At 44.3% G+C, this 24,560-nt stretch overlaps 1 long non-coding RNA gene across 1 annotated transcript in view; it reads right to left on the reverse strand.

Moving 5' to 3' along the window:
* Window positions 1–13,899: 13,899 nt before the first annotated feature.
* The window catches only part of LOC138771847 (uncharacterized), a 47,235-nt gene continuing 36,574 nt past the window's right edge, over window positions 13,900–24,560 (reverse strand). The window contains exon 3 of the long non-coding RNA XR_011359682.1: window positions 13,900–14,059. This is a non-coding gene — a long non-coding RNA (uncharacterized lncRNA). The remainder of the gene's footprint in view (window positions 14,060–24,560) is intronic.

Below are 24,560 nucleotides of genomic sequence, written 5' to 3' on the forward strand. Positions count from 1 at the left end.
TAGCTCCCTGCGCACGTGGTGCCCCCCCCCCCCGCACAGTAATTGCAGATGAATGTGATCAATAATTCACACCCTCCTGACTGTTTCCAGCTCGTAATATCCCCTGAACTTTCATTCACAAGTGCCAGCGATGCCCCCAGTGCATTACAGAATAGAAGCCTTTCCATCAGCCGCCGCGCGCTGTCACTGCATCACCGCCACTGATCCGTCCGCTAGCGACGCTCTGGGAGTCATTTACTGAGAGAAAAAAAAATCAATCCTGGTTATTGAAGTATTATAAGGAGGAAGACGTGGCCAATGACAGCCCCTCGGGGGGGTCCTGCTCCTCAAAATTAAAGGCGAAGTCCATCAGGAAAGTGGGAACATCCAGGGAGAAGAGATCTAGGCTGCTGTTTGCAGAGTCCTTGGACAGAAGGGCTGACAGTGCTGTCACTTTCACTGACAATGTCCATAGATGTAATAAGAGGGAAGATCCCTAAATCTTACAGAAAAAAACAATAGAAAATTATTACATTGCCTGAAAACATGACTGGGGAATGGAAAAGACCACCCAGAATCCACCCCGAAAGGAAAAGGCTTACTGTATGGTGGGGTCATTACAGAGAATGGGGGGCAGATGTCACATCCTGATCAATGTATATTCTGCTAATCACTGACCTTATAATAAGTCTATAACCTATTGATTCCCATGTGAGGTGATAAATAATTTACTAAGGGTCAAAGACAAGATGGGAGACGAAATAACAATCAGACAAGGAAAGAGGATTAGATATAACTACTATAATACTGCTCCCTATATACAGGAATATAACTACTATAATACTGCTCCTATATACAGGAATATAACTACTATAATACTGCTCCTATATACAGGAATATAACTACTATAATACTGCCCCCTATATACAGGAATATAACTACTATAATACTGCTCCCTATATACAGGAATATAACTACTATAATACTGCTCCTATATACAGGAATATAACTACTATAATACTGCTCCTATATACAGGAATATAACTACTATAATACTGCTCCTATATACAAGAATATAACTACTATTATACTCCTCCTATATACAAGAATATAACTACTATAATACTGCCCCCTATATACAGGAATATAACTACTATAATACTGCTCCTATATACAGGAATATAACTACTATAATACTGCCCCCTATATACAGGAATATAACTACTATAATACTGCTCCCTATATACAGGAATATAACTACTATAATACTGCTCCTATATACAGGAATATAACTACTATAATACTGCTCCTATATACAGGAATATAACTACTATAATACTGCTCCCTATATACAGGAATATACTACTATAATACTGCCCCTATATACAGGGATATAACTGCTATAATACTGCTCCTATATACAAGAATATAACTACTATAATACTGCTCCTATATACAGGAATATAACTACTATAATACTACCCCTATATACAGGAATATAACTACTATAATACTGCTCCTATATACAGGAATATAACTACTATAATACTGCTCCTATATACAAGAATATACCTACTATAATACTGCTCCTATATACAAGGATATAACTACTATAATACTGCTCCTATATACAGGAATATAACTACTATAATAGTGCTCCTATATACAGGAATATAACTACTATAATACTGCTCCTATATACAGGAATATAACTACTATAATAGTGCTCCTATATACAGGAATATAACTACTATAATACTGCTCCTATATACAGGAATATAACTACTATAATACTGCTCCTATATACAAGGATATAACTACTATAATACTGCTCCTATATACAGGAATATAACTACTATAATACTGCTCCTATATACAGGGATATAACTACTATAATACTGCCCCTATATAAAGGAATATAACTACTATAATACTGCCCCCTATATACAGGAATATAACTACTATAATACTGCTCCTATATACAAGAATATAACTACTATAATACTGCTCCTATATAGAGGAATATAACTACTATAATACTGCCCCCTATAAACAGGAATATAACTACTATAATACTGCTCCCTATATACAGGAATATAACTACTATAATACTGCTCCTATATACAGGAATATAACTACTATAATACTGCTCCTATACACAGGAATATACTACTATAATACTGCTCCTATATACAGGAATATAACTACTATAATACTGCTCCTATATACAGGAATATAACTACTATAATACTGCTCCTATATACAGGGATATAACTACTATAATACTGCTCCTATATACAAGAATATAACTACTATAATACTGCTCCTATATACAGGAATATAACTACTATAATACTGCTACTATATACAGGAATATAACTACTATAATACTGCTCCTATATACAGGAATATAACTACTATAAGACTGCTCTTGTGCAGTATTATGTCGCTGCAGTGCAGTACTTCGCTCCTGGGGTCGGCCATATGACGGTATAATGTGACTGTGTTGCAGACATTGATCACATGGTGTTGATGGTCTGGGTGTTATTACTGCAGTGAGTGTCGGGGGAGCAGTCTCGGCAGGTTACAGGAATAGCAGTATGTGATAGCAGGATGGAGTGAGGTGCGGTGTAACCTTTTCCTCACTCTCAGTATAAATGACTTTCATACATTTTAAACCATAAAGGATTAAGAGAAAAGCAGAAATCTGCTACTTGATCAATCACCGGGCGCCGGACGCACTGACCTTTAACCTGACATGATAAATGTCACTGACAGCGCAGAGCGATCAATCCACCGCCCCATCTACAGGTGATTATAGTCATCACAGCCAACACTGACTGCAACACATCACATGGTGCAACATGGCTTATACTGAGCGCAGCTCTGCAGTATAATACAGGATGCAACTCAGGATCAGTAATGTAATGTATGTACACAGTGACCCCACCAGCAGAATAGTGAGTGCAGCTCTGGAGTATAATACAGGATGTAACTCAGGATCAGTAATGTATGTACACAGTGACCCCACCAGCAGAATAGTGAGTGCAGCTCTGCAGTATAATACAGGATGTAACTCAGGATCAGTAATGTAATGTATGTACACAGTGACCCCACCAGCAGAATAGTGATTGCAGCTCTGGAGTATAATACAGGATGTAACTCAGGATCAGTAATGTATGTACACAGTGACCCCACCAGCAGAATAGTGAGTGCAGCTCTGCAGTATAATACAGGATGTAACTCAGGATCAGTAATGTATGTACACAGTGACCCCACCAGCAGAATAGTGAGTGCAGCTCTGGAGTATAATACAGGATGTAACTCAGGATCAGTAATGTATGTACACAGTGACCCCACCAGCAGAATAGTGAGTGCAGCTCTGGGGTATAATACAGGATGTAACTCAGGATCAGTAATGTAATGTATGTACACAGTGACCCCACCAGCAGAATAGTGAGTGCAGCTCTGGAGTATAATACAGGATGGAACTCAGGATCAGTAATGTAATGTATGTACACAGTGACCCCACCAGCAGAATAGTGAGCGCAGCTCTGGGGTATAATACAGGATGTAACTCAGGATCAGTAATGTATGTACACAGTGACCCCACCAGCAGAATAGTGAGCGCAGCTCTGGGGTATAATACAGGATCAGTAATGTAATGTATGTACACAGTGACCTCACCAGCAGAATAGTGAATGCAGCTCCGGAGTATAACACAGGATGTAACTCAGGATCAGTAGAGGATCAGTAATGTATGTACACAGTGACGGTACCTGAGCTGTATAACAGTTTCTTATTGCAGAGGAGATGAGAGAGTCGGCTGGTAATGTCAGACACTCGGAGGTCACCGCTCCCCCTCCCATCCCTGCTCATTAATTATAACTTTCTAGAAATTCATCAGTATTACTGAACGGAATATTAACACCGGATCATAAACGCTGGGATTTCCAGGATAGAATTTCCGAGAAGTTGAATGTAATTCTCGGTGGCATTTCAAGGAATGAGAGGTAAGAAAGGTCACATGTCCTCTGAATGTCACAGTCCGCAGGGACGACTCCGAGATGGGAAGATTTGAAAGGGTTTTTCTTCAAAGCGGCCATGTCTTGTGCTGACGGAGGATCAGAAGTGCGGCATCTGTATGCAGAGCGATCGCTTTCATCATAACCTTATAGCTGCCGCGACGTCTCCAGACACCGCTCATCACTGCCGACATCTTCAGGAGGAGATATCTTATTTAAGGGGTGGTCGGCCTCGGCCAGTGACGAGATTTCTGCCAGAACACACAGCAGGTTATAGCCAAGTATTATAAGTGGGGCCACGCCTTCTCTATCACCAGTCCCATAGAGGTCAATGGGGGATTTCTGACTGCCAGCAGCCGCCACTAGGGGGAGCTTATCGGAGATAGATTTATAGGGAAGTCCCAGTAGCTGCAGGAGTGGAGAACGCAGCCAAGCTCCGCCCAGATGACTGTTTTTGAAGTGATGCATTATGGGAGAAAATACAAAGAGCCAAGAGAATAACACATAGATACGTTGAGATTCTACCACATCCAGAGAGATCTCGCTGATCGTGTGTGATGTCTGCAGCAGAGACCGCCGGCGACGTCCGCACTGCCCTGACCTGCGCTCTGTTACTATGGACACAGCGGGGAATGGTCAGTCGTGCCGCGTCCCCTCATGTGTTATAGATAAAGAGAAACGGAGAAAGGATCAGAGCCGAGATCAGACAAACAGTCCATCTATCTATCTATCTATCTATCTATCTATCTATCTCCTATCTATCTATCTATCTATCTATCTATCTATCTATCTATCTATCTCCTATCTATCTATCTATCTATCTCCTATCTATCTATCTATCTATCTATCTATCTATCTCCTATCTATCTATCTATCTATCTATCTATCTATCTCCTATCTATCTATCTATCTATCTATCTATTATCTATCTCCTATCTATCTATCTATCTCCTATCTATCTATCTATCTATCTATCTATCTATCTCCTATCTATCTATCTATCTATCTATCTATCTATCTATCTATCTATCTATCTCCTATCTATCTATCTCCTATCTATCTATCTATCTATCTATCTATCTATCTATCTCCTATCTATCTATCTCCTATCTATCTCCTATCTATCTATCATCTATCTATCTATCTCCTATCTATCTCCTATCTATCTCCTATCTATCTATCTATCTATCTCCTATCTATCTATCTATCTATCTATCTATCTATCTATCTATCTCCTATCTATCTATCTCCTATCTATCTCCTATCTATCTATCTATCTATCTATCTATCTATCTATCTATCTATCTATCTATCTATCTCCTATCTATCTATCTATCTATCTCCTATCTATCTCCTATCTATCTATCTCCTATCTATCTATCTATCTCCTATCTATCTCCTATCTATCTATCATCTATCTATCTATCTCCTATCTATCTATCTATCTATCTATCTATCTATCTATCTATCTATCTCCTATCTATCTATCTATCTATCTATCTATCTATCTATCTATCTATCTCCTATTCTCTATCTATGTTATATGTAATATAAAGTGCTCCGTGAGTCAGATGATTTTGTACATGGCTTATATAACACGAGCACTGAAAGCTTTTTTTCTTTCAAAAGACATTTAGTATAAAATACCTCACACAGTCATCTGCATCTGAATCATGAAGCTACAATACTGTAAATAGGAAAATTACAGGTGAGTAATGTACATTATAATGAACAGAAGATAATGAACCACATAGAAAACGTGATGCGTCCAAAGGATGTCATGGCAGCAACGGTACAAATATTACTATAATACTGCCCCCTATATACAGGAATATAACTACTATAATACTGCTCCTATATACAGGAATATAACTACTATAATACCGCTCCTATATACAGGAATATAACTACTATAATACTGCCCCCTATATACAGGAATATAACTACTATAATACTGCTCCTATATACAGGAATATAACTACTATAATACTGCTCCTATATACAGGAATATAACTACTATAATACTGCTCCTATATACAGGAATATAACTACTATAATACTGCTCCTATATACAGGAATATACTACTATAATACTGCTCCTATATACAGGAATATAACTACTATAATACTGCTCCTATATACAGGGATGTAACTACTATAATACTGCTCCTATATACAGGGATATAACTACTATAATACTGCCCCTATATATAGGAATATAACTACTATAATACTGCCCCCCTATATACAGGAATATAACTACTATAATACTGCTCCTATATACAGGAATATAACTACTATAATACTGCTCCTATATACAGGAATATAACTACTATAACACTGCTCCTATATACAGGAATATAACTACTATAATACTGCTCCTATATACAGGAATATAACTACTATAATACTGCTCCTATATACAGGAATATAACTACTATAATACTGCCCCCTATATACAGGGATATAACTACTATAATACTGCTCCTATATACAGGAATATAACTACTATAATACTGCTCCTATATACAAGAATATAACTACTATAATACTGCTCCTATATACAGGAATATAACTACTATATTACTGCTCCTATATACAGGAATATAACTACTATAATACTGCTCCTATATACAAGAATATAACTACTATAATACTGCTCCTATATACAAGAATATAACTACTATAATACTGCTCCTATGGACATTAAGGTAAGATGAATACAGACAATTACCTTTGCAGGTCTCCTCTTAGGGTATATATAATTTTAGTGGGGGTCACAGTTTAGCAGTATGTTATCTTATATATCCACAACGGGTCTCGGTATGGTACGATTGTTTTAGATAGAGGATTATAGGCGGTAGAAAGTTCCGCTGTCACCCGGGTAACAGTACAGGAGGGCGCAGAAACTTTCCCAATGTCCTGGAGTTAATTATGTTACAAGTTCCATGTTCAGATTTATTGCATAGAGATTAATGCACCTTGCGAGCTCTCAGCGGTAAATGGTTATTGCCGGGAGGGGATGTTAGCGGTTTAATGGATTCTTCACAGAAAAGTCTGCGGTGTAAATGCACGGGGCGATGGAAGCCGCCATTCACAGATCATCCTTATAGAGTCACAAAACACTCTGTAAGTCGTCATGACCCAAAACACAGCTCTACACCAGGGACAGCAGCCCCAAAGAAAGAGGAGTCTGTACCTGTGTACCGCCATACTATGCATACAGAATAGTGAGATCACATCCCTGGTGGTCTAGAGGGTCGAAAAGGCTACTGTAATGTCTCTGTGAGCTGGGCTATAGTGGTAAACAGGGAGACGGCAATGTCACTGGGGGTCTAGGGTAGCAAAAGGGATAATAGAAACGTCCCTGGTGGTATAGGGCACTGGTGGTCTAGGGTAGCAAAAGGGATAATAGAAACGTCCCTGGTGGTATGGGGCAGTGAGACATCTCAAAGGTGATGTTACTGGTGCTCTAAAGTCATTGTGGCATAGTAAAGTAATGGAAACATCCCTGGGGGGCTATGATGACGAGGGAATTGATAGGAGCAGCTATGGTGGTCTATGAAAAGAGACAACCCTGGTGGTCTAGGGTAGTGAACGATCTCAATGGTCCCATCATTTGTTGTCAAAACTGGTTAAAGGGTTAACAGAAACATCACTGGAGGTCAAGTGTTTTTATAAGGTTATTGTAATGTCTCTGGTGGGCCACAGTAATAAACAGGGAAAAGGTGATGTCACTAGTGGTCTGGGGTAGTGAAAGGGTTATCGAAACCTCTGTCATGGTCTGGGGCAATGAGGACCCTCAATGGCAACATTATTGGTGATCCAAAGTAGTCAGTAGCTGACATCACAGAAACATACCTGGTGGTCTAGGGCAGTGAAAAGGTTATTGACTCCGGTAGGTTATGGCAATGTAACTAATGGTGCAGGGCATCATCTTTGGTGGTTAAATGGTTTATAGAGAAATTCCTGGTGGTCTAAAGTGGTGAAAGAATTGACAAGGACACCCCTGGTGTACTATTAAAGTATAGAAGTCTCATTGGTATCATCTTACATGGTCTAAGCTAATTAAACATACCAAAAAAGTATATAGGGTTTCCCCTCTTTTTCCATAGTTAGCCAGGTAAAAACCAAGCAGCAGCAGCCTAGTAGTACCAGGGTGAGTGGCCTTATATCTTGGTTCTCCCTAGCATAATAATACCAGCCTGTTACTGCCCAGACCAGGAGTGCCATTTTGTGACGTTCTTGGATTACTGGCTCCAGGCTCTTCCTAGTACCCCTGAAGTGGTGGTTACTGGGGTAATAATGTGGGGGTTGGTGTTAACTATCTAAGCTAGTTAAACATGCCCCCCCCCAAAAAAAAAAATAAAGTAAGTTTGTAGGGTTCCCCCTCTTTTTCCATAGTTAGCCAGGTAAAAAAACAGGCAGCAGAAGTCTAGTAGTACCAGGGTGAAGGGCCATATATCTTGGCTCTCCCCAGCCTAATAATAACAGCCTGCTACTGCCCAAACCAAGAGTGCAATTTTTGGATGTTCTGGGACTACTGTCTCCTGGCTCTTCCCAGTATACCCCTGTGGTGGTTACTGGGGTAATAATGTGGGGGTTGGTGTTAGCTATCTAAGCTAGTTAAACATTCCTCCCCAAAAAAACAAACAAAAAAAAAGCGTGTAGGGTTCCCCTCTTTTCCATAGTTAGCCAGGTAAAAACCCCGCAGCAACAGCCTAGTAGTACCAGGGTAAGGGGCCATATATCTTGGTCCTCCCCAGCCTAATAGTACCAGCCTGCTACTGCCCAAACCAGGAGCACCATTTAGGACTACTCTAGCTCTAGGACTACTGGTTCCCGGCTTTTCCTAGTATACCCATGTGGTGGTGGCTACTGGAGTAATAATGTAAGGCTGTAATGAGGACAATCATGTAAATGGCAGATAGACTTTTCATGGAGTTACCCTTTAAAGAAGCCTTTCAAGACTAGAGAAAGATGGCTGCTTTCTTCGTGAAACAGCGCCACCCCTCTCCATTAGTCGTGTGGGGTATTGTAGCTCAATTCTGTAAAAGTGAATGGAAGTAAGCTGCAATACCGCACACAACCTGTGGAGAAGGGTAGCGCTGTTTCATGTAGAAGGCAGAGAGCTTTTTCTAATTCTTGTAATATAATATAATGTTCTAGAATATAATATATATAACCCAACCCCCCCAGACTCCAGTGTAGGGGGCTGCAATGTTACATAAACCCCCCGACCCGCTCTCCGCCAGCCGCTCCGTCTATTTATAGAGTTTTCATGGTAAGTGACACAAGGATAATAGTATTTCTGCTGCCGGATGGCTGAACACTAGAGGAACATATGTATGATACACGCCGTCTCCTGGAGGTCACGTCTGTTACATACGGAATGAGAGGTTGTCATGGTAACAGAGAGGTGTACTCTGCTACCTACCAGCCGTATCTGGACCTGTTACATACCGATATATAAGTTACGCCATTAGGGGCAAACAGCGAAGGTCGCCTGGCAAAGTGGAGAGTGGCCGGGAGGAGGGGTTTATAATGGGGACTTATAGATATAATATGTAACCTATAAAAGATACAAAGTATCTCTGACCACTATAGGATGGAAAGGGGTGGAGAAGCTTCTCCTATGGATGGGGAGGAGTGGAGAAGCTTCATCTATAGATGGGGAGGAGTGGAGAAGCTTCACCTATGGATGGGGAGGAGTGGAGAAGCTTCACCTATGGATGGGGAGGTGTGGAGAAGCTTCACCTATGGATGGGGAGGTGTGGAGAAGCTTCATCTATAGATGGGGAGGAGTGGAGAAGCTTCATCTATAGATGGGGAGGAGTGGAGAAGCTTCACCTATGGATGGGGAGGTGTGGAGAAGCTTCCCCTATGGATGATGAGGAGTGGAGAAGCTTCACCTATGGATGGGGAGATATCACAATCTAGACTCTTGGGGGGACATTTATTAAGTCCGGCGTTTTTTACGCCGGACTTATAAATGTCCCCGCATCTCCGGCGCTACGGAGATTTATGTAGAGGTGGACTGCCTCTACATAAATCCTGTGTGCGTCAGTGCGCACAGCCGAAAACCTACGCCACCTGAAAGGTGGGGTAGGTTTTCGGCGTATCTTTTGGTGTAAAAAATGATAAATCCTGCGAACTCTGAGTCCGCGCCCCCAGTTCCGCCCCCTCCACACCCCCTCCCCGCCCCCCGGCGTACCCGGTGGAAAGGGGCGATTTGCGAATATTTTATAATAATATTCGCAAATCGCCCATTTCCGCTGAAAAATTTGAATTTTGGTGATGATACATGTCACCCTTGGTCTTCTAGCTTCTCTCTTCATTATCGCTCCTCATCCGATCAGCAGCCGAGGCGGGACACTGCATAGCATCCTCACTTAACCCCTGGGGGTCAGACTGTAAGTGGCTATCTGTACAGATGCTAGTGTACAATTCTAGTGTCCATTAGTGTCCATTACTAAGCCGGGACTTATTGTTAGCTTGTAAAACGCCCAACACTAACCCCCCCCCCCCATTATTACCCCACTACCCACCACACCACTGGGTATTGGGAAGAGCAGGATATCGGTAGTCCTGAAGTAGCTGAAAATGGCGCTCCTGGACCGGATGGCGGCAGCGGGCTGGTATTATTAGGCTGGAGAGGGCCAAAATAAATGTCCCTTCCCGCCCTGGTACTACTATGCCGCTGCTTGTTTTTGTTTTATCTTGCTAGTTATGGAAAATTCTCTCCTGCTCTATCTCCTCTCCTCCTTCTCCCCCCCTCTCTTCTTCCTCCTCTTTCTCTTCTTCTGTTCTCTACTCTCTCTCTCCTACTCCTCTCTTTTTCTCTCTTCTCCTCCTCTCTTCTCCTTTGCTCTCTTCTCTCCTCTTCTTCTCCGCCTCTTTTCTTCCAGTCTTCTATGCTTCCCTTCTCCTCTCTTCTTTCTATCCTCTTCTCCTTTGTTTTTGCTTTTCTCTATCCTTCTTTTCTCCACTCTTTATCTTCTCTCCTTTCTTCTTCCTTTCCACTCTACTCTTCTTCCTCTCCTCTTTTCTTCCTCTCTCATTTCTCCCTCCTTCCTCTCTCATTCCTCTCTTCTCTCCCCCTCTCCACTGTTCTTCCTCTCTTCTTCCTTCTTCCTCTCTCCTTCCTCCTCCTTCTCCTCCTCACTTTTCTCCCTCTCTTCTCCTCCTCTTTTCTTCCTTTCTCCTTCCTCTTCTCCTTCTCTTTTCTTCCTCTCGTCTCTCCTCCTCCTCCTCTCTTCCACCTTTTCCTCCTCTCCTCTTTCCTTCTTCTTTTCCTCTTCTCTCTTCTTCCTCACTCCTTCCTCTCTTATCACCCCCTCTTCTCCTCTCTTCTACTTCTCCTTTCTCCTCTCTTCTACCTCTCTCTGCCTCTGCTCTCTTCTTCCCATTATCTCTCCTCTCTTCTTTCTCTCCTCTCTTCTTTCTCACTCCTTCCTCTCTTCTCACCCCCTCTTCTCCTCTCTTCCACCTCTCCTCTCTTCTACCTCTCCTCTTTTCTACCTCTCTCTGCCTCTTCTCTCTTCTTCCCCTCCTCTCTTCTTTCTCTCCTCTCTTCTTCCTCACTCCTTCCTCTCTTCTCACCCCCTCTTCTCCTCTCTTCTACCTCTCTCTGCCTCTGCTCTCTTCTTCCCATCCTCTCTCCTTCTTTCTCTCCTCTCTTCTCCCTCACTCCTTCCTCTCTTCTTTCTCTCCTCTCTTCTCCCTCACTCCTTCCTCTCTTACCATCCTCTCTTCTTTCTCTCCTCTCTTCTTCCTCACTCCTTCCTCTCTTCTCACCCCTCTTCTCGTCTCTTCTTCCTCTCCTCTCTTCTCTCCCTCTCTTCTCCTCACCTCTCTGCAGTGATTGTATTTCAGGTAATAAAGACATTTCATCAGTGGACGCTCCCAGATATCTTTATACAGAAACATCTGCAGCAGAGCTCATTAACCTTTCGTATCCTGGAGCGTGTGCCATGGAGCCGTTACCACTGATGACCTCATTACCGGGTCAGCTAACTGCAGATGAGGAATGTAGTATCACACATGACCGGCTTAGATACACCAACTATAACATTACATCATACAAAACTCAGCAGTGCTCTGTGTACCACAATTGGCTTAGATACCCCATCTCTGCAGATGGTATCTCATGATAGGCTTAGATACGTGGTTAGGCATACTATTATAGCTGATGGTAGATTACAGGCGGTCTAATTAATGTTGCATCCTGGGAGCTTTGTTGGATGAACATTATAATGATTTCAGAGCTCGTTCACCTTTCCTTCCAGCCCATGTCTCACATTTTATCTGTTGATGAAGCCATAAAACAATGTGAACAACGTCCGATCCTGCACGTCCCCAGACACCTGATTACATTTACTGTTCAGCTAATGATGCTGCGGTAATTCATCCTGACAGAATCGCCATATAGAGCTGTGTGCAGGCAGAAGTACCGCCATATAGAGCTGGGGGGGGGGGCAGAAATACCGCCATATAGAGCTTTGTGCAGGCAGAAGTACCGCCATATAGAGTTGTGGGGGGGGGGGGGGGGCAGAAATACCGCCATATAGAGCTGTGTGCAGGCAGAAGTACCGCCATATAGAGCTGTGTGCAGGCAGAAATACCGCCATATAGAGCTGTGTGCAGGCAGTAATACCGCCATATAGAGCTGTGTGCAGGCAGAAGTACCGCCATATAGAGCTGTGTGCAGGCAGAAGTACCGCCATATAGAGCTGTGGGGGGGCAGAAATACCGCCATATAGAGCTGTGTATAGGCAGTAATACCGCCATATAGAGCTGTGTACAGGCAGTAATACCGCCATATAGAGCTGTGTACAGGCAGTAATACCGCCATATAGAGCTCTGTACAAGCAGAAATACTGCTGGGATTGATGGGATACAGTATGCCGCTATGAGACGTTCCAGGAGGTGGATGCTACTTGGCTCCATTCATGTCCGGAATCTGATGTATTCAATATAAAAGCAATAACCCCCAGTGACGCCCAGAGCTGCGCTCCCTGAGCCCGGAGTCAAGTGTAATGCGGCCTCCGCTGATACCGGCCGCCTGCAGATGCCTCCTGTACATTATATTAGTGCGTGCGCTGCCCTCCAGCTCATTACTGCCTGTGACTATGTAAACCATAGGATAGAGAGCAGAATTATTACCTGGAGCAGCGCTTCCCTGGATGGATTTGTGTAATGACTCAGTAGAGATGAATTGCACAGAGCTGTGTACCGTATGCTACGTGTGATCAGATTATCCGTAATATACAGGATACATTATGTAACAGGGAAGATTCCTACCCAATATCTATGGTCTCTGCCGGGGGATTGGATTCCGTATGTGTATATTAGGTCGCCCTGGCCTATACAATGAATAAACAATACCGCTATACAGTGACTGAATAATGTCACTGGATAATGACTGAATAAAATCGCTATATAACGACTGAATAACACAGCTTTATAAGGACTGAACAATACTGCTATATAATAAATGAACAATACCGCTATATAATAAATGAACAATACCGCTATATAATAAATGAACAATACCGCTATATAATAAATGAACAATACCGCTATATAATGAATGAACAATACCGCTATATAATAGATGAACAATACCGCTATATAATAGATGAACAATACCGCTATATAATGAATGAACAATACCGCTATATAATAAATGAACAATACCGCTATATAATAAATGAACAATACCGCTATAGGCTATGTTCACAATAAGATAAAGTGAGAAGGCATTCATTATTGCTGCATTTCAATTGACCTCAATGGAAAGACGGCCGCACAATGCACACAGTGTATTAAATAACAGACGTTGTCTGTGCAGACATCATAATAATGATCATGACAATTATTTGTGGAATGGACGTTGTTTTTTAGTTGTTCACGCAGTTTCTCATTTTTCATCGTCCTTTCACCATCTTTACTATTAAATTCAATGGACTTTTCAATTAAAGACAAAGGGCGTTCAGTCCACCTGACCTAAAATAATGTTCCAGCGGCCGTCACTGCACCGACATGCGACCAAACTGCAAAATAATGGACGTCATTTTAAAATTGTTGTGGGAACTTAGTCATACAGTGACTGAATAATGTCACAGGATAATAACTGAATAATACTGCTATATAATGACTGAATAATACTGCTATATAATGATGGAATAATACCGCTGTATAATGATGGAATAATACCACTATATAATGATGGAATAATACCGCTGTATAATGATGGAATAATACCCCTATATAATGATAGAATAATACTGCTATATAATGATAGAATTATACCGCTATACAATGATGGAATAATACCACTATATAATGACAGGATAATATCCCTATATAATGATGGAATAATACCGCTATATAATGATGGAATAATACCGCTATATAATGATGGAATAATACTGCTACTGTGTATAATGATGGAACAATACAACTATATAATAATGGAATAATACCCCTATATAGTGATGGAATAATACTGCTATAGGCTGGGTTCACACACAGTACATTTCAGTCAGTATTGTGGTCCTCATAGCAACCAAGACCAGGAGTGGATTAAAAACACAGAAAGGCTCTGTTCACACAATGTTGAAATTGAGTGGATGGCCGCCATATAACGGTAAATAACGGCAATTATTTCAACTGCCATTAAATGACGGCCATCCACTCAATTACAACATTATGTGAACAGATCCTTTCTGTGCTTTCAATCCACTCCTGGTTTCGGTTGCTATAAGGACCTGACATGAGGACCAAATATTGCCTGAAATATACTGTGTTTGAACCCAGCCATATATTGATGGAATAATACCACTATACAATGATGAAATAATACCGCAATATAATGATGGAATAATACTGCTTTATAATGATGGAACGATACACCTATATAATGATGGAATAATACACCTATATAGTGATGGAATAATACTGCTATATAATGATGGAATAATACCACTATATAATGACTGAATAATACCCCTATATAGTGATGGAATAATACTGCTATATAATGATGGAATAATACCGCAATATAATGATGGAATTATACTGCTATATAATTATGGAACGATACACCTATATAATGATGGAATAATACCCCTATATAGTGATGGAATAATACTGCTATATAATGACTGAATAATACCCTTATATAGTGATGGAATAATACTGCTATATAATGACTGAATAATACCCCTATATAGTGATGGAATAATACTGCTATATAATGAAAGAATAATACCACTATATAGTGATGGAATAATACTGCTATATAATGACTGAATAATACCCTTATATAGTGATGGAATAATACTGCTATATAATGATGAAATAATACCACTATATAGTGATGGAATAAAACTGCTATATAATGATGGAATAATACCACTTTATAGTGATGGAATAAAACTGCTATATAATGATGGAATATTACCACTATATAGTGATAGAATAATACTGCTATATAATAACTGAATAATACCCCTATATAGTGATGGAATAATACTGCTATATAATAATGGAATAATACCCCTATATGGTGATGGAATAATACTGCTATATAATGATAGAATAATACAACTATATAAGGATGGAACAATACCTCTATATAATGATGGAATAATACTGCTATATAATGATAGAATATTACCCTTATATAATGATGGAATAATACTGCTATATAATGATGGAATAATACCACTATATAGTGATGGAATAATACTGCTATATAATGATGAAATATTACCCTTATATAATGATGGAATAATACCGCTATATAATGATGGAATAATACCCTTATATAGTGATGGAATAATACCGCTATATAATGAGTGAATAATACCACTATATAATGATGGAATAATACTGCTATATCATGATGGAATAATACCTCTATATAATGAGGGAATAATACCGCAATATAATGACTAAATAATACCACTATATAATGATGGAATTATACCTGTATATAATGATGGAATAATACTGCTATATAATGATGGAATAATACCTGTATATAATGATGGAATAATACCTCTATATAATGATGGAATAATACTGCTATATAATGATGGAATAATATCGCTAAATAAGGATTGAATAATACCTGTATATAATGATGGAATAATACCGCTATATAATGATTGAATAATACCTGTATATAATGATGGAATAATACCGCTATATAATGATTGAATAATACCTCTATATAATGATAAAATAATACCTCTATATAGTGATGGAATAATGCTGCTATATAATGATGGAATAATACCCCGATATGGTGATTGAATAATAAAGTCATAGTATAAAACAGCCATAAAATGACCAAATAATGCCGCCAAATGGTGACTAAGTAATATAGTAACACCTCTGTATCTAAACTAAATCTGGGGTGATAACAATAGTTTAGCCGATAGTTATTGAGGTGTTTGGACACCAGGGTTACAGGAGCGGGGATCCCCCTCATAATGACAGGAATCCCTGCTCTAAACAGGTGTCCCCCTCAGTGGGGAGAAGCAGCGGTGCGTGGATGATGTGGCAAGGGGCCTGGAGAGGTGGACAAGGGGGTCAAGGTGATTACAGACACCACAGGGCGGTAGAGCAAATGTGAGCATCACCAAGACAATAAAAACCGCCATATCTAATAAAGAAAACTCTAGAATTTGGCTCCAGGACTAAAGTGACGGGTTCGATAGAAGTCACATACCCCTTGGGGGGGGGGGGGGATGGGATGTTGGGGGGGGTTTAGGGGCAACGACTGGAACATCACATTTTATAGACTTTACCATTTATTATTCAATAAAACAGAAACAACAACCGGAGACAATAGAGAGCGGTGAAGCGCGCGGCTCCATGTGTACGAAGAGGCTAAATATAGAGCGAGCGGCAAATAGAAAACCGTACAAGTATTTAGCTCAATAATGAAACCAAGGACTCAAAGCAAACACAAGAGGAACGTGTCAGCGACCAACCGCAAGACGCCTGTCACGTATTATACCGCATGAGGAAAACTCCTGACCCTAACCAAACTAATAGGAGCAGCATTATAGCAGTTATATTCTTGTATATAGGCTCAGTATTATAGTAGTTATATTCCTGTATATAGGAGCAGTATTATAGTAGTTATATTCCTGTATATAGGAGCAGTATTATAGTAGTTATATTCCTGTATATAGGGAACGGTATTATAGTAGTTATATTCCTGTATATAGGGGGCAGTATTATAGTAGTTATATTCCTGTATATAGGGGGCAGTATTATAGTAGTTATATTCCTGTATATAGGGGGCAGTATTATAGTAGTTATATTCCTGTATATAGGAGCAGTATTATAGCAGTTATATTCCTGTATATAGGAGCAGTATTATAGTAGTTATATTCCTGTATATAGGAGAAGTATTTTAGTAGTTATATCCCTGTATATGGGGGCAGTATTATAGTAGTTATATTCCTGTATATAGGAGCAGTATTATAGTAGTATATCCCTGTATATAGGAGCAGTATTATAGTAGTTATATTCCTGTATATAGGAGCAGTATTATAGTAGTTATATTCCTGTATATAGGGGGCAGTATTATAGTAGTATATTCCTGTATATAGGAGCAGTATTATAGTAGTTATATTCCTGTATATAGGGAGCAGTATTATAGTAGTTATATTCCTGTATATAGGAGCAGTATTATAGTAGTTATATTCCTGTATATAGGAGCAGTATTATAGTAGTTATATTCCTGTATATAGGGGGCAGTATTACAGTATTTATATTCTTGTATATAGGAGCAGTATTATAGTAGTTATATTCCTGTATATAGGAGCAGTATTATAGTAGTTATATTCCTGTATATAGGAGCAGTATTATAGTAGTTATATTCCTGTATATAGGAGCAGTATTATAGTAGTTATATTCCTGTATATAGGGGGCAGTATTACAGTATTTATAATCTTGTATATAGGAGCAGTATTATAGTAGTTATATTCCTGTATATAGGGGGCAGTATTATAGTAGTTATATTCCTCTATATAGGAGCAGTATTATAGTAGTTATACACGAACTGGAGAGAAGGGAACGGCTGCACATCCCATCTATGGCTGATACTAATGCCGCTAGGCCTATATTAAAAATCAACACCAGAGTGTCTGTATATGAATTGATCAAGCCATATTGCCCCGTGTACCACCGCGCAGGTCCTCTGGTCCACACGGGTCCCTACACTAACTCCACACCGTGTCGGTCAGCGACCGCCAACCTCGCAAAGCGTGCACGTGCAGGGAAGGGAGGCCATGGAACGGCCCTGCAACCCCAATGTCACAGGACCAGACCCAAAAAGCCCCACCAAAACCCAGCCAGCACCACCGGCGGGGAAGGCTGCCCCCAAACGACACAAGTGTGGATATGGTATTACACTTACCATTGCTGCTCACACAGAATGGGGAAGACATAGGGTCCAGACATGTGAGCACAGGCATATCCTGCTAATTTTGATCATGTGGGTCTTATAAAGGAGTGCGAGCTGTTCAGAGAGGGAGAATTGCAAAACACGAACTGGAGAGAATGGAACGGCTGCACATCCTATCATCCCCACATCCTATTATAGTAGTTATATTCCTGTATATAGGGGGCAGTAATATAGTAGTTATATCCCTGTATATAGGAGCAGTATTATAGTAGTTATATTCCTGTATATAGGGGGCAGTCTTATAGTAGTTATATCCCTGTATATAGGAGCAGTATTATAGTAGTTATATTCCTGTATATAGGAGCAGTATTATAGTAGTTATATTCCTGTATATAGGAGCAGTATTATAGTAGTTATATTCCTGTATATAGGAGCAGTATTATAGTAGTTATATTCCTGTATATAGGAGCAGTATTATAGTAGTTATATTCCTGTATATAGGGGGCAGTATTATAGTAGTTATATTCCTGTATATAGGAGCAGTATTATAGTAGTTATATTCCTGTATATATGTGGCAGTATTATAGTAGTTATATCCCTGTATATAGGAGCAGTATTATAGTAGTTATATTCTTGTATAGAGGGTGCAGTATTATAGTAGTTATATTCCTGTATATAGGAGCAGTATTATAGTAGTATATTCCTGTATATAGGAGGCAGTATTATAGTAGTATATTCCTGTATATAGGGGGCAGTATTATAGTAGTTATATTCCTGTATATAGGAGCAGTATTATAGTAGTTATATTCTTGTATAGAGGGTGCAGTATTAGGCTTTGTTCACACATGGTATTTTGATCAGTGTTTGTAGCCAAAATCAGGAGTGGAACTGACAGAGGAAATATTTGCTCAGTTTCTGTGTTTTCATCCTACTCCTGGTTTTGGTTGGACAGATACTGCGTGTGAACACGGCCTTTTAGTAGAGGAGGTTGCAGTCTGTGCAGGTAATTACATGTAGTCAGGAGACATCTGGGCTGTATCACCTGATGCAGATATGAGCGGTGGTATCGGGGTGCTGGGATGCGGTAGACGTTACCTCACGACGCACTTTGGTATTAAGGAGATGAGGTTGGAGCTGACATTCCCTGCTCATGAATTTTCATATCTGCACAGCTTGAAGAGCGGCTTGTAGAGAAAACCACATTAAGCAGAGCCCGGGGCGGCTACACAATGTCTCTGCTCCTGGAAACCTGATTACAGCGCAATGTCTTTACTACCTGCAAGACTGAGAGTCAGGACCGGGGACGGGGGACCTGCTGCGGGGGGCACCTGGTGTGGGGGGTCAGCTGTGATACCACCACACATGGCCAAAATGAGATCAGCCAATCCTATTATACTCTATATATAGCATGTCCGACACTCCCTATCCCTATAGAACATCCCGCCACTATACGGTATGATAACATTTTGGTTTCCAGGGAGGGATTGTACCGATATATAATTGGCTTCGGTTATAATGGTGTAACAATTACCAGCAATCACTGCGCCCGTCTGCTCTTCTCCTCTGTAATTTTGGAGAGTATCGGCCTCCCCCGGGCCCCTCAGGGGGACAGAGGGGGGGGGGGCCGTGTTTTTTTTATTTTACACCCGTGCATTAGTATATATCAGTGTTGTGTAAAGATGTGGATGCGTCCCTCGTGTCTCCAGCCCCCGGGCGGCCATTGTTATTTCGGCCGATCAGTCGAAGCTTCTGATCAAATTACTCTCCTGCTGACGGCTTCTCTATGGAGAGGAAAACAAGGAGCACGAAGAGAGGAAGAAACATCCGAGACGCCAATCTGCCCCCCATTACCTTCTTTTACCAGCAACATTGCTGTCCCCCCCCCCCCCCCGCACTCCACAACATCACTGATCCCCCCCCGCCCTCCACAACATTGCTGATCCCCCCGCCCTCCACAACATCACTGATCCCCCCGCCCTCCACAACATCACTGATCCCCCCGCCCTCCATAATATCACTGATCCCCCCGCCCTCCACAACATTGCTGATCCCCCCACCCTCAATAATATCACTGATCCCCCCGCCCTCCACAACATCACTGATCCCCCCGCCCTCCATAATATCACTGATCCCCCCGCCCTCCACAACATCGCTGATCCCCCCGCCCTCCATAATATCACTGATCCCCCCCCGCCCTCCACAACATTGCTGATCCCCCCGCCCTCCATAATATCACTGATCCCCCCGCCCTCCACAACATCACTGATCCCCCCACCCTCCATAATATCACTGATCTCCCCCGCCCTCCATAATATCACTGATCCCCCCGCCCTCCACAACATCACTGATCCCCCCGCCCTCCACAACATCACTGATCCCCCCGCCCTCCACAACATCTCTGATCCCCCCGCCCTCCATAATATCACTGATCCCCCCCGCCCTCCACAACATCGCTGATCCCCCCGCCCTCCATAATATCACTGATCCCCCCCGCCCTCCACAACATCACTGATCCCCCCGCCCTCCATAATATCACTGATCCCCCCCGCCCTCCACAACATCGCTGATCCCCCCGCCCTCCATAATATCACTGATCCCCCCCGCCCTCCACAACATCGCTGATCCCCCCCGCCCTCCACAACATTGCTGATCCCCCCGCCCTCCACAACATTGCTGATCCCCCCGCCCTCCACAACATTGCTGATCCCCCCGCCCTCCACAACATTGCTGATCCCCCCGCCCTCCACAACATTGCTGATCCCCCCGCCCTCCATAATATCACTGATCCCCCCGCCCTCCGTAGTATTGCTGATCCCCCCCGCCCTCCGCGACATCACTGAGCCCCCCGCCCTCCATAATATCACTGATCCCCCCCCCTTCCATAATATCACTGATCCCCCCGCCCTCCACAACATTGCTGATCCCCCCGCCCTCCACAACATCACTGATCCCCCCCCGCCCTCCATAACATCGCAGATCCCCCCGCCCTCCACAACATCACTGATCCCCCCCGCCCTCCACAACATCACTGATCCCCCCCGCCCTCCACAACATCACTGATCCCCCCGCCCTCCACAACATCACTGATCCCCCCGCCCTCCGTAGTATTGCTGATCCCCCACCCTCCGCGACATCACTGATCCCCCCCCGCCCTCCACAACATCACTGATCCCCCCCCGCCCTCCACAACATCACTGATCCCCCCCCGCCCTCCATAATATCACTGATCCCCCCCGCCCTCCACAACATCACTGATCCCCCCCGCCCTCCACAACATCACTGATCCCTCCACTATCCGCAACATCGCTGATCCCCCCGCCCTCCACAACATCGCTGATCCCCCCGCCCTCCATAATATTACTGATCCCCCCCGCCCTCCATAATATCACTGATCCCCCCGCCCTCCACAACATCACTGATCCCCCCCGCCCTCCACAACATCGCTGATCCCCCCGCCCTCCATAACATCGCTGATCCCCCCGCCCTCCACAACATCACTGATCCCCCCCGCCCTCCACAACATCACTGATGCCCCCCCGCCCTCCACAACATCACTGATCCCCCCGCCCTTCACAACATCTCTGATCCCCCCGCCCTCCATAATATCACTGATCCCCCCCGCCCTCCACAACATCTCTGATCCCCCCGCCCTCCACAACATCACTGATCCCCCCGCCCTCCATAATATCACTGATCCCCCCGCCCTCCATAATATCACTGATCCCCCCCGCCCTCCATAACATCGCTGATCCCCCCGCCCTCCACAACATCGCTGATCCCCCCGCCCTCCACAACATCTCTGATCCCCCCGCCCTCCACAACATCGCTGATCCCCCCGCCCTCCACAACATCTCTGATCCCCCCCGCCCTCCACAACATCGCTGATCCCCCCGCCCTCCATAATATCACTGATCCCCCCGCCCTCCACAACATCGCTGATCCCCCCGCCCTCCACAACATCACTGATCCCCCCCCCGCCCTCCATAACATCACTGATCCCCCCCCCGCCCTCCATAATATCACTGATCCCCCCGCCCTCCACAACATCGCTGATCCCCCCCCGCCCTCCACAACATCACTGATCCCCCCGCCCTCCATAACATCACTGATCCCCCCCGCCCTCCACAACATCGCTGATCCCCCCGCCCTCCACAACATCACTGATCCCCCCGCCCTCCATAACATCACTGATCCCCCCCGCCCTCCACAACATCGCTGATCCCCCCGCCCTCCACAACATCGCTGATCCCCCCCCCCGCCCTCCACAACATCACTGATCCCCCCCGCCCTCCATAACATCGCTGATCCCCCCGCCCTCCACAACGTCACTGATCCCCCCCCCGCCCTCCACAACATCGCTGATCCCCCCCCCCCGCCCTCCACAACATCACTGATCCCCCCCCGCCCTCCATAATATCACTGATCCCCCCGCCCTCCACAACATCGCTGATCCCCCCGCCCTCCACAACATCTCTGATCCCCCCGCCCTCCATAATATCACTGAAGCCCCAACCTTCACAACATCACTGAGCCCCCCCCCTCCACAACATCGCTGATCCCCCCCGCCCTCCACAACATCTCTTATTCCCCCCACCCTCCATAATATCACTGACCCCCCACCCTCCACAACATCGCTGATCCCCCCCGCCCTCCGTAGTATTGCTGATCCCCCACCCTCCGCGACATCACTGAGCCCACTGGCGTAGCTACCATGGGGGCAGGGAAGGCGGTCGCTATGGGGCCCGGAGTAGCAGGGGGCCCGGGCCTCCTTGTGAAGACAAGCGTCCCAATGATGCTCCCCGGACTGAGAGAGTACGCGATCCAACAGCGCCTCCCCCACACACACACACACGCGTTGTCTGGCGCGTGGGCAGTCCAGAAAGGGGCGGGGGGAAGGGGCGTTGCGGTGTCGGGCCGGCGGGCAAGCCGTAGAGGGGCGGTGTGGGGCGCGCGGAACACGCATGCTGGAGAGGGGTAAGCAGGCTGCAGAGGGGCGGTGCGGTGCCGGCGGCCTCCATCCGCTTAACAGCGCCGCCGCTGAGCTGCCCCAGCCCCTTCCACTAGGCGTCCCTCTCCCCTTTCGGCCAGACGTGGAGCTCTCCGGTCTCTGGAAGCAGCCGCAGGGACCACAGGAAAAGATGATCGAGCCGCTGCAGGTCCTGGAGCTGTACAGGGGATCGCGGGGTTCAGTGCAGACCCCCGTACCGCTGTACAGCTCCAGGACCTGCAGCGGCGCGATCACCTTTTCCTGTGGTCCCTGCGGCTGCTTCCAGAGACCGGAGAGCTCCACGTCTGGCCGGGAGGGGAACGTGTGTGTGGAGGTGAGAGGAGGAGGAGGTGTATGTGCCCTCCTGCTCCAATCACCCCCAGCTGCACCAGTCACCCTCAGTGTCTCCCCTCAGTCACCCCAGTCCCCTATTTTCCCTTCAGTCACCCCAGTCCCCTAATTTCCCTTCAGTCACCCCAGTCCCCTTCAGTGTCCCCCCTCAGTCACCCCAGTCCCCTAATTCCCCCTCAGTCCCCTTCAGTGTCCCCCCTCAGTCACCCCAGTCCCCATCAGTGTCCCCCCATTCCCCCTAATTCACCCAGTCCCCCTCAGTGTCCCCCCATTCCCCCTCAGTCACCCCAGTGCCCCTCAGTGTCCCCCCATTCCCCTAATTCCCCCTCAGTGTCCCCCCAGCCCCCTTCAGTGTCCCCCTTCAGTCACCCCAGTCCCCTAATTCCCCCTCAGTCTCCAGTCCCCTTCAGTTTTACCCCATTCCCCTTCAGTGTCCCCCCAGTCCCCTTCAGTGTCCCCCCTCAGTGTCACCCCAGTCCCCTTATTCCCCCTCAGTCACCCCATTCCCCCTCAGTCACCCCAGTCTACTTATTCCCCCTCAGTCACCCCATTCCCCCTCAGTTTTCCCCATTCCCCCTCAGTTTCATCCCAGTCCCCTTCAGTTTTACCCCATTCCCATTCAGTGTCCCCCCAGTCCCCTTCAGTGTCCCCCCTCAGTGTCACCCCAGTCCCCTTATTCCCCCTCAGTCACCCCATTCCCCCTCAGTCACCCCATTCCCCCTCAGTGTCACCCCAGTCTACTTATTCCCCCTCAGTCACCCCAGTCCCCCTCAGTTTTCCCCATTCC

This window comes from Dendropsophus ebraccatus, chromosome 1, assembly GCF_027789765.1.
Source record: "Dendropsophus ebraccatus isolate aDenEbr1 chromosome 1, aDenEbr1.pat, whole genome shotgun sequence".
Classification (NCBI taxonomy): Eukaryota; Metazoa; Chordata; class Amphibia; order Anura; family Hylidae; genus Dendropsophus; species Dendropsophus ebraccatus.